The following is a 16,003-nucleotide window of genomic DNA, read 5'->3' as shown; positions in this document are numbered from 1 at the left end:
TGCTTAGACATAAGGTCACACAGAATTCAGACACATTCAAAATTTATAACAAATACTTAATACCATCATAATCCTCTCAGTTTATGCCTAGAAATAAATTACTTTAAATGTATTTTATGGTTTGAAAATGGCCCAAATGTCTTCAGCAGGTGTGAAGAACATTTAATAATGGCAAGGAACTCATGCATTTGAATGGGAAAAATTTGGGGGTGTAACTTTTTAATTTAAAAAAAAAAAGTCAAACACAGAAGAAATCTATAAAATTGAAATCTAGGAGATGAAGCCACTTTATGAGCGATAAAATTCAATTTGAGCACTATTTTTAAAACTGGCAAATTATTCTCAAGAAGTTGAAACATCTGAAAGCCATTGATTCAACTTAATTATGGAAGAGAAAGCTGCTAAATCACCTTGTTAGAGAAGACCTACATATATTATATGAAAGTCTAGGCTATCTTAAATATTAGAAATAAAAGTGCCATATTTCGCTATCAGATGGTAATTTGATTAAGAGATCATTATGCTCTAAAGTGTGTAGGTTGTAAGGATTATGTGAATTTTATTAACAGTTAAATTTTGAGTTCCTTTCCTATCAATTCTTAACTTCAACTTACTACTTCCGGCCGGAACGTAGTTTTAGAATCACGTCTGAATACATAATGAGGAAGAGCATTATTTAACCGCAAAGTTCTTCGGTCTTAGAGAGAGAGAGATACCAGGTATTCTGGCTGCACGCGTCTGCCTTTTCAGTCTACTCTTTCGTAAGCTATTATTACGCTTGGGAGTACTTTAGCGCCTTGATAGCTTCGCAGTCTATTAATGTTACGGAGTTCGGGGAAATCTTGAGCTGATAGTAGCAGATGTGGTAAAATCACCTCGATGAGTTCATTATTGGGCCGTATAATAAATTGAAAATTTTGGATTTTTCTTAGAATGAACTCCGTCAAATCCTTGAAAGTGCTTTGATATTTACTAAACAATTCTGATTCTAGCTTCGCACGATCTTTCAGAACTGGAAAGGTTTTCAGTAACGCGGACTTTAAATTTTCCTAGTTGTACGATTCCAATCCTGGGCCCCCCAACAAGAATTTTCCAACCCCTTTATACCAGCCAAGAACTTGACCTCTTAAATTTGTTGTGGCAATGGTGACTTTCTGCAGTTAGTTTACTGGGTATAAAGTAAAATGCAGGTCCAGTTGTTCCAGGAAGGTCATAACTGAGCCTATGCTGTCAAATGTTGTGGCTGGCTTCATCACAGCACACATCGTTTCCACGATAAGTCCAAATCCTTCAATTGGATTCACGGCCGTCTGAGGGACCTGAAAGTTCAGAGGGGTCCACGTAAATATCCCACACTCTAATGACATGGTCCTTTGACCACTTTTCGGGTGCCAATTGTAGAGTTCCTCACTTTGTAATTCTAAGTTACTGTTGGAAGTGAAGAATCTCAAGAACTGATAAGTGAATAATCACTTGAGTTCGTGTGAGAGGAAACAAGATAAAAGGGTAAACTAACCCTTTATTATTCCAACTAAAGTTTAATAAAACTCCGTCTTGGAGTGTACAATAAAGCCGACACTTGGGCTTGAATTTAAGAGACTAAGAATTAAACTACACTAATCTTAACTAAAGAGATATAGCCGAAGCTATCAAGATTCTAACAGAGTTGGCTCCTTAAAGATAATACACTGCGAAGCTATCAATGGTCTAAAGTACGGCCGAGCGTAATAATAGCTTACGAGAGAGAAGTCTAAAAAGGCAGACGCATGCAGCCAGAATACCTGATATCTCTCTCTAAGACCGAAGAACTTCGCTGTTAAATACTGCTCTTCCTCATTATGTATTCAGATGTGATTCTAAAAATACGTTCTGGCCGGAAGTGGTAAGTTGAAATTAAGAATCAGTAGGAAAGAAACTTTAACTCAAAATTTAACTGTTAATAAAATTAACATAATTCTTACATCATGTTTAATGTTTAATTCAGTAATTATTCCCATACAGCGGAGGGATTAATTAAAGAAAAATTCCTCATAAGAGTAAATTTTTTTTTTTTTTTTTTAATTTCTGATGGTTAGACATTGCTTGGTTAAGCATTCATCAGAAATCATGGCCATGATATGATCATTTAGCGATCTCATCACTAAGAACACTGCTTAAAGTGCCTCACGGGTGATGTCTTATTTTGCATCTGCAAGAAATGGGAAGTTTTATCCCAGTTTTTAAGATAACTTTATCCCAGTTTTTAAGACAGATATAAGAATCTCCTGCCACTCTTCCTCAATCACCAACCTCTTGAAAAGACTTTTGGCTTGACAGTATGCAGCAAATGCCTTTATGCAGCAAAGATGAGGTCTAACAGCAGCCGAGTGGGCCTGTAACACCAATCAGAACTAAAACATTGGATCAATCATTATACTTAATTGGAAGCCAGCCAGAATACTTCATTATATATAGCGATGAAATACAGAATCTATATATATATATATCTAGTGATGCAATACAGAAGTACAGCTTTATAATTAAAAGGAAATTGTGGAATCTAATAAAATGGTACGTCATTATAACATCTACCTTTATGAAAAGTGAAATAAGTTATTCATGAAGTGGAAGTAGACAGAGGCATAATCCCAAAGAAGTATACTGAATTGAAGGAACTGTTTGGGGATTTGAAAAACCAATATAAAAATAAAAATTAAAAAAAAAACCCAAGATCCAGTATTAAATACTGACATCAGAGAGATATAGTTAACAGCAATTATGGAAGGCAGTGGGGGAAATATTATAATGAGCATATTATGATATGAAAAGAAAACAAAAAAATTAATAGACATTATTAGGAGTGAAAATGATACAGCAAGCAATTCTCATGGGTCAAAGATTCAAAATTATAAACCTTCAAAATAGAAAAACAATTTCATGGGTAGTTAATAAATTGTCTTAACTTTGGGTCTTAGTTTAACAAGGCTGAGAATTTCACATGACAGTGCAAAGTTTCACTTACTTCATATAATGCATGCAACCAGGTATGCACGCAGGACAAAAAAAAAAAAAGAAATTATTTGCAAATATCTGAAAATTACAAAAATGCAATTTCTGTGTTAGAGAATAGCGCTAAGCAGGAGGTACACTTATTCATAAAAATATATATTAGAGAAGTGTTAAAGCTAATGCTTTCTGATGTGGGGACAAATGGTAAAACTAGATTATCATTATTTAGGCTTTTTTTTTTTTTTTTTTTTTTTTTCATAAGATAAAAGCACTTGAGGGTATCTGCATAAGGCAAGGGATGCCCCTATGGAGGACTTTCTAAGGGAAACTGGCTCATATACATGTTACATTTGGTGAAAACGCCCAGCTCGTCCACCGGAATTCGAATCTTGGATCAAAATACCAGTATTCAGTGCCTTACCACTCATCTACTGGTGGGCAATGGAAACAATGGCAATTAATATTCTGTTGACTACTTATACTAACAACAGCATCAAAAATATTTAACCTGGTCGCTTTTAACCACACCTCATATGTGCCCAACTCTGAGAGAACTTCATACAGGTCACCAAATTACTATATGAGATTCTAATAAAAAGATTACACAAAGTGAAAGAAAATACCCAGAAAAAGTATCCTTATATTTTTCAGTCTAGCAAAACATTAAAAGAGGATGCAAGGAAAACCAACACACTTTTATAAATCCACTTAAGAAATGCATCTGATATTTGGCCCTTAAACCTTTGCACTTGAGCACCGCCGCCACAGCGGCCATGCGATTTGAAGCATCCACTCAAGTAGCTGCACTATGACACCTGAGAGTTTTGATGCATCCATGTTTTGATGGACGCTGTACTGGCATTCCGCTATTTTGGAACTCTATCTGTTTATTTACAATGTGCCGTAAGATATTATCTGGAGTACTTTCGTGGACAAGGCTCGGCTTGCATTCTTAGCCAAATCTCAGTTTAGTTAGTCTCAGCAGAGCATTCACTTGAAACAATCTTGGAAGTGAGTATAGCAGTTGAAAAGTTTCTGTATGGATCAAGATCAGATCAGCTAAGTTCAGATGAATTCGAGTTTTCGAATTTGAATGAGGAAATTATATTGATTTCTGATAGATTGTGCTATGAAACAAACAAATCCAGTGGAGAAGAAAGTGGCAAAGAGATGCAAGACAATGAAAATTCAGAATCGCAGATAGTGAAAGTGAAATTGTGAAAGATGCAAGCAGTTCAGAATGGGTACTGTTATTTCTATAATCCATAGTTGTATTTGGGAGAGCTTTCGATTTGTTTATTCGATTCAGATCACTACTTCAATTAAGTCTTAATGACTTTTATTTACACACATCTTTTATATTACAATATATACATAATTCAAGATTAATTTCAAATCAAAAGATGGGGATTATCCCCCTTCGTATCAAATTCTATCTAGAGAAACCGAGTGAGCGACCGCTCTCTTCCAAGTTTGTTTTTCAACTCTTCGTTGCCACTGGCAGAAGAGAAACTTTTGCTCATTTCCCAGTCGAGTTGTCACAGGTACTTTTGGCAGAGAATACAAAGAAGTGCTGCAAAGTACACAATTTATACCTGAGCAAAACCCCACAGCATCATGCTTTCAACACAAAAGAACCAATAAATGTTTTTCAAACTGTTCTTCACCGATGAACTCGTGTAAAAAAAAATTTTTGAAACAATTAACTATACAAAAAAGAAGTTGGAAAGGAAGACGCTATCCACAAATTCAAGTATGAAGAAGTTAGCATGATGTGAAAAACGTACAATTCTGGACATTTATTGCTGTTGTAATCAATATGGGCACAGTGCCGTAGGCCAATTTGCAAGAATACTGGTCGAGAAATAACATCAATTATATCCCTTTCTATTCAGAAACATTTACAAGAGATCGATTCAGTCAAATATGCTGGATGCTTCGTCTGACAAACATTCCAACACGCAATACGAATCTGAGAACATGTCTACAGAGAGCAAGTTGCTTTTTAGACTACATCAATTCAAAATTCTTGGATTATTTTATATCGGGTGAGCAACAGTTGATGGTAAAATGCAAGAGCCAAATTTTGTTCATCACATATAATCCAAAAAACCCAACAAAATGGGTTAGAGTTTATACTCTAGCTAACTCAAATACTGGCTACATTTGTTGCATTTTACCATATTATGGGTCACTCACAACCAAACTCTTAGTCATACATGATTTACCTGTTTCCTCAGGAATTCTGATACACCTATATAAAATATTGTTGAAGGAAATTCCAGGTGCTCAGGAGCACCATATGTACATGGATTACTAGTTATGTCTAAGCTCAAGAACGTGGACAAGGCCAAATGGAAATGCCATCTTACTGGAACGATCCTAACAAACAGGAAAGAATTGCTCAGTGAAATAAGAAAGCTAAAATTTTTCAAAAAATCCACGGTAGTGTACTGATGAAGCAATACCTCACTTTATAAAGCATTTTACGGGTACTTTAAAATCATTTTGTACTCAAACAAATTTATACAAATATTAAATTTATTTTATAATTTCTGCATTCTATCTAACTAGATTTAAATTGATGATCTAATAGCCAGAAAAATGCCGAATTCAGAATCGAAGTCCAGATCTCAGACTTTGTACAGTAGTAAATTAAGCAATCACTGGACAATTAATTCTGTTACACTTTCAACATTAGATAAGGGAATAATTTCTAAATTTCAGTTGTCCAAATATAAATTATTTATCACTTGTATTTATTATTGGTGTCATGAAGCATACAGATATAAAACTGAAGCTAAGCATCAAATGGGAATCCATACAATGTATTTAAGCAGATATTAGGAGCCTAAAAAATTAAATCTTAAGGCACACAAAATTTTCCAAGTTATGAGGCGTGTTCGGAAACTAAGTACCGTTTCGAAAAAAAAAATAGTAAAACAATTATTTCGAATCCAATTTTATTTTTACATGAAAATACATGTCTTAAACTATTTTTCAACATAGTTTCCGCCAATGATCAAACACTTGTCATAGCGGGTGACCAGTTTTTGTATACCATCGTCAAAGAAACTTCCCGCCAGTTTCGATAACCATGACAGCATTTTTCATGTCACCGTCAGATTCAAAGCCACCAAGCTCGCGCTTCATGTGCAGGAACAAGTGATAGTCGGACGGCACCAAGTCCGGGCTGTACGGCGGGTGATCGAACTGCTCCTAGTGAAACTGTCGAATTAACAATTGAGTGACATCAGCAGTATGGGGCCGAGCATTGTCATCGAGCAACACAATTCCTTTACTGAGCATTCCTCTTCGTTTGTTTTGAATGGCACACCTTAGTTTTGTTAAAGTCTCACAATATCGTGCCGCATTAATAGTTTCACCTCTGGGAAGAAATTCAGTAAGCAAAACGCCTTTCCTATCTTAGAAGGCAGTGCACATGATTTTTTGTGATGACATTGTCATTTTGAACTTTTGTTTTTTCGGAGAATGAGTGTGTCTCCACTCCATCGATTGTTGTTTCGATTCTGGTGTGAAATGACACACCCAAGTTTCATTACCTGTCACAATTTGGTTTAAAAAGTTTCTTCCCTCATCACTGTACCGCGTGACAAATATCAGGGCACTACCAAGTCGCTTTGTTTTGTGAGCATCAGTGAGCATTTTTTGGAACCCATCGAGAACACAGTTTGCGATAATTCAAGCAGTCAGACACAATTTCGAACAAAACAGTACGTGAAATTTGTGGAAATGCCTCTGAAAGAGTTGTCATTGTGAAGCGTCTGTTCTCATGAATTGCTTCATCAACTTTCCTTACCAAATCATCGGTGACAACAGAAGGCCGACCACTCCGAGCTTCGGCATGGACATTTGTTCGACCTGCATTAAACATTCTTACCCACTTTCTCACCATTCCATCCCTTATCGCGTATTCACCGTAAACTTCTGTCACTTGACGATAAATTTCGGCCGGTTTAACATTCCTCGCGTTCAAAAATTTAATCACGGCACAAATCTCACAGTCTCAGCGGAAGAACTAATTGTCTTAAACATTTTGAATGTGCACAGCAAATTGAAAACACAACATAGAGCAACCAAAATGGTGACAATTGAAAGTCAGTGAACAAGAAAGACTAGTGCGCATGCGCAGTGTGCGTACCACAGCGCTGCGACGGCGCTAGAATGAAACGGTACTTAGTTTCCGAATATGCTATGTACAATACATTCATCGCTTATGCACATTAATATTTCTCTCACACATGATTCACACATCGAATTAATTTTAAAGGTTTTTAAAAAATTCCACTTTTTTGTTTTTAGTTTGTTTTAGCAGGCAAAAAAATTAAATTAGAAAAATCAATAGACAATTGCTATTGAAAACATGAATAATATTTCACAAGGATTTATCAAAGATAAAGATATATGAATGCTACAAACTTTTTTTTAATACAGTATAACTATAGAAAAACTAGGTAAAATAGCATGCATCCACAAAGTAAAAAAGAAGGAAAATATCAAAAACATTTATTATGTATTAAATACCAAGGCAGAACAGGGAAAATAACATATTTTCAAAAATAAAATATTAACATATTTTACTTTTCTTATCCAGAGTAATGAGATTGGTTTTTGTTGGTCTAAATTTCTAAACATGGTTAATTTTAAATTATATAATCCGTTCCAGCCTGTCTTTTCCCAAATTAGTTTATGTATAATATTTGAGTAAAAATAATTTATGAATAAATACTAATGAGTAAATGCTGAGTAAAAATAATTATTGTAATTAAAAATATAAAAATAAATTAGCAATTCTAAATAATTATATTATTAACTGTTAATTATAATGACCTAAATGTAAATTTTAATTGTATTTAATACTGCAATTTTCCCTCACACTTTTTATCCCAGGCTTGGGACTGGGCAGTGTCATGATTGACACTGGCGGTTTAAAAATTGCAGACTTAACCTTTATTTGATAAATCAATCAGGCAATTGAAATTGTTCTCATAAAATATGTCTTTCAAAAAGCATTTCTTCAATCGATTTTTATTACACAGCTGAAGACATTTTTTTTTAAATCATATGTCCTTTTGCGTCATGCCATAATAATGTAAATTTCTTCATCTAATTTAACATACTTTTTTCTTTTTTCCAAATGTTTCTTCCAGGTCTGCAGATTTTAGGAAAAAGGATCTATATTCTGCATGCTTCTTCTGAATTTTAATTAAGAGGTGGATGTTTTGTTGATTTTTGTCAAAAATCCTGTTTAATTTTGCATTGAATCCTTCCACAGGGTATTTGTCCTAGGTCACTGTACAAAAACATTCCACAACACAGCATACATAATGTGACCAAAAAAATCCAGAAATGTCAATGACTTTGCCTTTACAAGAGCTTTTTACACGATGATTGCCCATGCATCAATCAAATTTACAAGGGTAATAAATGTTAATGCTCAGAGACTAGCATTTACTATTTAATAAACTTAATATCTGGCCCAGATATTGCTGATATTATTGATGATTTTCTAAATGACAACTACTTCAAGAGAAACATTAAAAATTAATGCATAAGTAAAGGCTTTATTAAAGAACATTTTATCATAGCGAGCAGTCCCACATTCTAAAAAACCATAATATTCTCTACTGGCACCAGATACATTAACTCTTTTAAAATCAAGAAAAACATTAATGTTGCCAAATATTAAGACAAAGTTATACTTCTATAAACAAATACTATCAATTTCCTTCTTATTTATGTTAAAAGACTTAGTTTAATTACTCAGTTATGTTCATACTTTAAAGTTCATCTTGAATTTTACACTAGGCAGATAGTTAAAATGTCCACTTCCCAATTTTGTGAACATAAGAACTGATGAATGATTTGATTCATATTTTATAAAGAAATATTTTTGGTTAATATGCCTTGAACTAATACTTTGGTCTGGGAGTTTTATCCAATCTATTAACGTTTGACAGATTTAATTTCTATAGGTTTGTCAATTTTATCATCTTGTCCCGATTCTTTAAGTAAATAGATATACTAGTTAATTTCACATGCATATTAGCAAAATGTTAAAAGTTCAGCTTTCCACTGTATACAGAGCAACTATACTTTCTTTGTTGCATTTCCAATTTATGAAATTTTTACCTAATTTAATATCTTTTCACTAGTATTATGTCTTAAATTACTAAAGGCAAAAGCTAAGTCTGGCTTTGTGCCCACTGCTAAGTACTTCAACGAACCTAATGCTTCTTGACATTATTTTGTTTTTGATACAGGTGGAGAAGAAGCTATGTCATCAAGATTTTCACCTAATATTTCTTGTCTTAACAGTTTTTCATTTCAAATTTTAGTTACGTATTTTTCTTAACTAAGTTTTCCAAATTCTGATGTCTATTGCTAAAAACATGTGTGTTTAGTGACTTCTCATAAAGTAAATGATTTAGAAGTTGAGAAATGAAGTCAACTACTCCAAAATCACCTTACTTCCAATAATCACCAGTTATCCACACACATTGCTGTAAGTTAAGTTTATCTTTATAAATATAAATGTATGGATCATATTTTAATCTTGTTAAACTGTTTTTCTTAAGAACTTCACATAATTCTTCCTACCAACATCTTCCTGATTATAGTAATCCATACATACTTTCATTTACAACATACACTTTGTTGAGATCCAGGATAAATCCAGGTGGTTGTTCCATATAAACTGGTTATCTAAGTATTGATTTAAATAGTTTTTACATAAAAAAAAAAATTAAAAAAAAAAAAAAAAAAATCTTACTTGCAGTTTCCATTACTTTGCTAAATCCATCTTCATACTCAATTTCTCTTCTTTGTTTAAATCTGATTGCTACTATCTTTGTTTCGTAAATTGTTTACAAAACACCCATTACCTGCTTTTGTGAATATCTGATGTTTTAATAACTTTATTATCAATGGATCACTCAGTTTATTTCTAAGCTTCACTAGCCTCCAATGATCTCAGTTTTTTTATGACTACGTGTAGCCAAAATTAACTTCAGCAGATTCCACAGCTTCATCATAGGTCTTAGGTAATTCTTAATTTGCATTGTGTACTACATAATCTTTTTATTTTCATCTCTTTCACTGGTCTCTTCAGTATAGATTTTCGTGCCTATCATTTCCAGGTTCTTCAATTACATGAGGGAATTTGATACTGGCATTTCCAATGAACTGCTTTCTTCATGTTCAACCTGATTTTGATAGTAAAATTTCCTGACTTTTATATCATCCTTTGTCTGATCTTGAATCTGATCTGAAGTCAAATTTTTTTTCACTGCCCTTAGTTTGTTCGTTGAAGAAAATAAATTCTTCTAATATTTGATATTTATTAAATTTTAAATCATTTCTTTTCAGTAACATTGATCCATAATGCTAATTATCATCAGTTTTATACTATCATTAAATTTTACCTCTCTCACTTCTTGAATTTTTAGTTCAGGTATTATTCGTTTCTCTTCATGCTCTAACCTACCATAATTAGAGTTTGAGATTTTAGATCCATTTTTGCATGCTTTTCTCATTTTATATGAATATCAGATCCAAATCTTCTAACATAAGTAATGTTAGGATTGCATCATACATGTAGTTCAAAAAGTGTAAACATTTTGTCAATTTTTTTTAATCCTGTTATTCACATACATGGCTGCTTTAACACTTTCACTCAAAATCTGATGGGTAATTCTACAAACCATAATTCTAGAAGTTTTGATTATAGTACAATTAAAACATTCAGCTTTTCCGTTGCTCTTAGGAGTGCGACAAATTTTAAGTTCATGCTTAATACCCATTTTTCCAAAAATTTATTTTATACTTTTAGCCTAGAATTCACTGCCGTTATTACTGTGAATTGCTTTTAGTTTCTTTCCTGTTTTCTTTTTGAGTGATAAGCTTTATTGCTGTGCAGACACTATACATTTACAAACATCCATGCCTTCTCCAGGATTCGAACCCAGGCCCTTTGGTATGGCAGTCAGCGTCGCTAACAACTATCTCGGTTGGGACGGGCCTAACACCTTTACAGATGTGTTTAGATGTTTTACTTTACGAAGAGGTCGAGTTGAAGTCAGGTGTGGTGTATTTAATTATGGCAAAGGACACTAGGGCTATCTGCATACGGGGGAGGGATGACTTCATGGAGGACTTTCTCATATACACGTTACATATGGGGAAAACCACGAAAACACACATGCAGCCAGCCCGTTCGTGGGATTCGAACCTCGGACCGAACTACCAGTATTTAGCGACTTTACCACTCGGCCGCTGGTGGGCCAAATTGAAGTCAGACAACGGTTCAAATTTTGTAGGTTTAAATAAAACTATGAATCGCCAAGATTGAAGTAAGATGCAAAAGAAATGGTGAGAACGTAAAAATTTCAATTGACAATTTAGCTGGAATTATCGACGCCACAATTACAGGACCTGAACAATGGAACTTTGTAATTGAACAAGGAATAATGTCCCCCCCCCCAAAAAAAAAAAACCACAGCAAATCAAGTATGCACCGAAAGAAATGTTAAAAAATTTAAACCAATGAATATTAACTTTATTTTTTGTAAATTTTGATTTTTTTAAGGTCACAAATGCTTCATTGTTTCAGATTTTTAATTCTATAATTTCTACATGTATGTTACTAGATTTAAACTCGTGATCTAATATTCAGAAAAATCCCATATACAGAATCAGCAAAGTCCCAACTCCGACATAACTGAATGATATAAATATATACATACTTTTTAAATTTTTCATGAAAAACCTATGATTTCAGTTCATAATACTCCAAGGCTCCCCCCCCCCCCATGGAAACCAGCAGAGCTGTGCCCAGACATATTTTCACCTGAGGCCAAGTGATAAATATGCACCTTATTTACACAATCAAGTTATACTTCTTTATTCAACAAATAATAAAATACATAAAAAATGCCCTAAGAAGTGCAGACAAAAACCTATAGTTCGAACTATACAACATTGTACTCTTTATTACTTCTTTACTTTTGAAAACTATAGGTTATTTGCAATTACCTATACAACCGATAGTTTTCAAGATAAATGCCAAAGAAAAATATGATATCACATGTGGTACAAGGAAAAAAAACTTAACTAGAAACTCAAGGAGAAGTGATGTCTCATTTTTCACATTCCAATCTTGACAGAAAATGTAACTAAGATGCCAATTCTCTAACTTATTTTACAACAGCTGCAGCTATTCCAAGAAAATCATAAATGAATGAATTACACAGTTCTGGGAGATATTAAATATGCATAAAGCAGGGAAAAAAAACTCTTAATGTGCATTGCATTAATCGATAAATTTCATAATGTTTTTTACAACCGAAATTGCAGCAGGAGTTGAAATTAGAGTTAACGGGTGAAGTACAAAACTCTTAAAATTAAAAAAAAAAAAAAAAGTTTAATGTTAATGGATAAAGAGAGCATAGCATTTCCTGGGTAAATACAGTTTGCATACGTCATTACCTAAATATAAACCAACGTCAACATCTCTTCCAACTATAAGGTTTAACATTAGTATAGTACTTTTGCAAATGTCTTTAATGCTTTACTTAATTTAGCTGGATTATTTACAACACAAATTTTTTAACTACTTTCTGGAAATCCATACAATGAAAAAATGTACATTATCCTTTCGAAAGCCAAGGCCTTCGCTCACCTGTCCGCTTTAAAATCTGAAACCCCTCAAATTTCATTTCAGATTCTTGGATGACTTCAGAGAGAAAAGATAATCAATAGAAGCAAAACTTTCACAAAAAGGTTGAAAAATAGCTTTAGTTATTGACAACTGCATAGCTCACACAGAGTAAGCAATTCAGAAAACAAAAACTGTTTACCTACCATCAAGTGAGACTAGTGTATTGGAACCTATGGACCGTGGGATTATTCACAATTTTAAATTAAACCATACAAACTTCGCATGAAGGATTTTATAGCTGCAACTGAAAACAAATTGTCCTTTTCTGTTATACAGTGCTTAAAGCAATTTTCTACATGGCAAAAAAATAAGAGCATGATTTCCACCAAAACTACTCCCATTTGCTTCAAACATGCAGGTTTCAAAATAAATACTTCAGAAGCCAATGGCAGTGAAGATGATATCCCTTTATCAGACATAGACTATGAACTAAAAAAATGCAATTTAATACTTGATTTGGATGAATATGCACCTGTAGACAGTGAAGTAATCACAAACTGTAGAATAATTTCAATGCTAAATATAATTTCCAAAATAAAAAATTTTAGCTATCCCAAAGCTACTGATGAAAGTGATAATAAATTAGATTAAGCACCGAGAAAGGTCGACTGTATATCAAGTTTAAACAGTTTTGACTGCATATTAAATTTTCACATTATTACTACATTGTTCCCACACAATAAATATTTGTATACCATGGATTTTGAAAAAGGATTTGCCTATCATGGATTCTGCATAAAGAGTATTTTCTTATTGACGAAGAATTTCCTTCTTGCTGATAGGCCATCGTATCCATATGCCTTAATAACTCTGTTGACAGTTTTAAAATTAATTTTTATTAAAAATTCATTCATCTAAATCTAATTATTTCATCAATCTTCTGATATAATTATTTTTCTAAATCAACTTTTTACAACACTAATTTTTTCATCTTGTTCGATTTTTCATAATATAAATCTCAAATTCCTTGGCATTAGGTTGGAACGTGGTCCGTCTTTAGCACATTTACAAGAGTTCTATGAAATTCAATCACTTAAAGATAACTGAATACTTTACATGAAGGATTTTTAAATACTTCGAATACTTGTACTATCTTAAAGTACTGAAAAATTAAATAGAACTTGTCATTAATTTTTAGCATGTTCACTTCAGATATGAAAGCATTAATGTAACTTGTTAAATAAGTATAAATCAACAAATACAAATAATAATTCTCGAATGATATCATTTAGAATAAAAAAATATGAAAAGAAACATGGTCTTCCAAAACTTTTGAGTGTTTGAATTACTATGCAAGTTTCTGATTAAAATGTGAGTAAATTATTTCATTGCAAGGAATATCTTGATATTTTGCAACAAGCAATACTTAAAAGCAGAGAAGATATATATTCTTTGAATGACCCGTTTACTAATCTTATATGTCCAGTTTTTACTACTCATCATAAAGTCGCCAAATCCCGTGTGCACCGGATACTAGAATTAAAACAAATAATACATCAGAAAAAAATTTGAAATCCATATTCAAATATTAAGTACAAGATCTATGCCAAGTAAATTTCACAAACACATGGGTCCGAAAACATGTGCCAGTATATGATATATATATATATACTAAATAAGGAACTTCTGGTTGGTATTTCAGAGATGCTCGCTAATCACAAGTATGATGTGAAGCAACTTATTTTTGAAAATTTAGAATTTATTCATTTTTCTAGGCACAGCGGCTGCCCTAAGCTGGAGAAGTGTAGCCTGGTATTCGTCATGTATAAACTTACCTCAGTTCACAGAATTTGCCATCGTGTTATACATATATTATCTCTTATCTTGCAATGAAATAAACAGAAGCTAAAGGCAAATTTATAAATTGAGCAAACAAGTTTCCATAGCAAAGAAACTACTTGCCCTTTGAAGAAACTCGTTAAGTGTTGCAAATTTTCACATCTACGGAGCACAGAGAAAGCGATGCTACATTAGAAAATATCTGATCCAAGAAAACGCTCTATCACCAACTTGCGCAGTTGTTCTCTTTTGTATGTGACGTAGTTTATAGACAGACGGGAGCGACTAAATTTCAACTCAGCAGGAAAATTTCATTGGTCGAAAATATACGTCACGTGTGACGTCAAATGTGGCGTGTTTTAGCTCTACCCCAAAGGTTTGTTTGCCATTTTCGGTTACCTGTTTCCTGAACTGTGAAGTGGTATTTTTTGGCGGGCTAAAAGTATTTTTTGAGAAAATATTTTAATTCGTGATTTAGGAATTGGTTGCTTGTAAAAAAACACATTATTATAAATTAATGTAAAGTATTTATTTTTGAGACTAACTTTTTGTAATCTATTTTTAATTCATTGAATTTTGAGAATAGATAAATTTAGCTGAAATTTCCTGTGTTCACGACCTCGAAAAATCTTTCACAATAGCAAGCCGTTAGTTTCAAATATTAAATATTTTAATACCATATGCTATTATTTTGTTTTTCTTAATTTTTTAATATTTGTGATGACAAAATTAATTTTTTAGTCTATTGTAGTACATAACTTTTTAGGAAAGTTCACAATGGCATATCAAGGAGATGGCAGTATTTGAATGTATGTACTGCTGCAAGGAGTACAAAAAAAAGAAAAGATTTTATATGAACACATTCGTTAAGTACATAAAATACCTGTTGTGGCTGAAGGAAATTTTAAATGTCCCAATTTTTCATGTAGAACTTTTGAAGATTTAAGAAATCACATAAAAGATCAACATGGATTTCTCTTAATTCCGTTGAAATTACATTTAATACATATGAACGTAAAATATTAGAAAATAACATTTACATTTTTTGCGATAAACATTTTTAATTTGAATTGTCCAAAAAAAGAGCACAAATTACCTTTTTTGCAAATTCATTTATCAACCTGGAGAATAAAATACATGTATTTTTGTGAATATAATTGATACCTGAATAATTTCCTTAGCATTTGCTTTATTCTGATACATCTGTTTTAAAAACACAATAACACGCCGAATAAATACTAATTCAGAAGTCAAACAACAAAAATCAGCCTTAAATTTTCAAAATTTTCACAGGACTAGTTTCGATGGTTTTACCGAACCACCATCCTCAGCTGCAAAACCGCAAATGAACAAGGTAGGAAATAATGATTAGATAAGATAAGAAAGCCTGGACAAGAATAAACAAGTGGCTCCATCTGTTGGTGAAACCAGAACTAAAACATAATTTCTTTAAAGGCCGAAGGCAAAGATAGATTGGAATTAGGAGCGTTAACTAGA

The 16,003-nt window shown here is 32.8% G+C and overlaps 1 protein-coding gene across 14 annotated transcripts in view; it reads right to left on the bottom strand.

Moving 5' to 3' along the window:
- Window positions 1-14,787, bottom strand: part of LOC146992788 (uncharacterized) — a 218,762-nt gene extending 203,975 nt beyond the window's left edge. For all 14 annotated transcript variants that reach the window (XR_015039010.1, XR_015039012.1, XR_015039018.1 and 11 more), the window contains exon 1: window positions 14,630-14,787. The gene's annotated coding sequence lies outside the window, so the exon portion shown is untranslated. The remainder of the gene's footprint in view (window positions 1-14,629) is intronic.
- Window positions 14,788-16,003: the final 1,216 nt, after the last annotated feature.

The sequence above is a fragment of the Stegodyphus dumicola genome, chromosome X2 (assembly GCF_044657685.1).
Source record: "Stegodyphus dumicola isolate Sdum_Otavi_A_Nest chromosome X2, ASM4465768v1".
In the NCBI taxonomy this organism is placed as follows: domain Eukaryota; kingdom Metazoa; phylum Arthropoda; class Arachnida; order Araneae; family Eresidae; genus Stegodyphus; species Stegodyphus dumicola.
The sequence above is the reverse complement of the archived record's forward strand: the minus strand, read 5'-3'. Positions and strand labels throughout refer to the sequence as shown.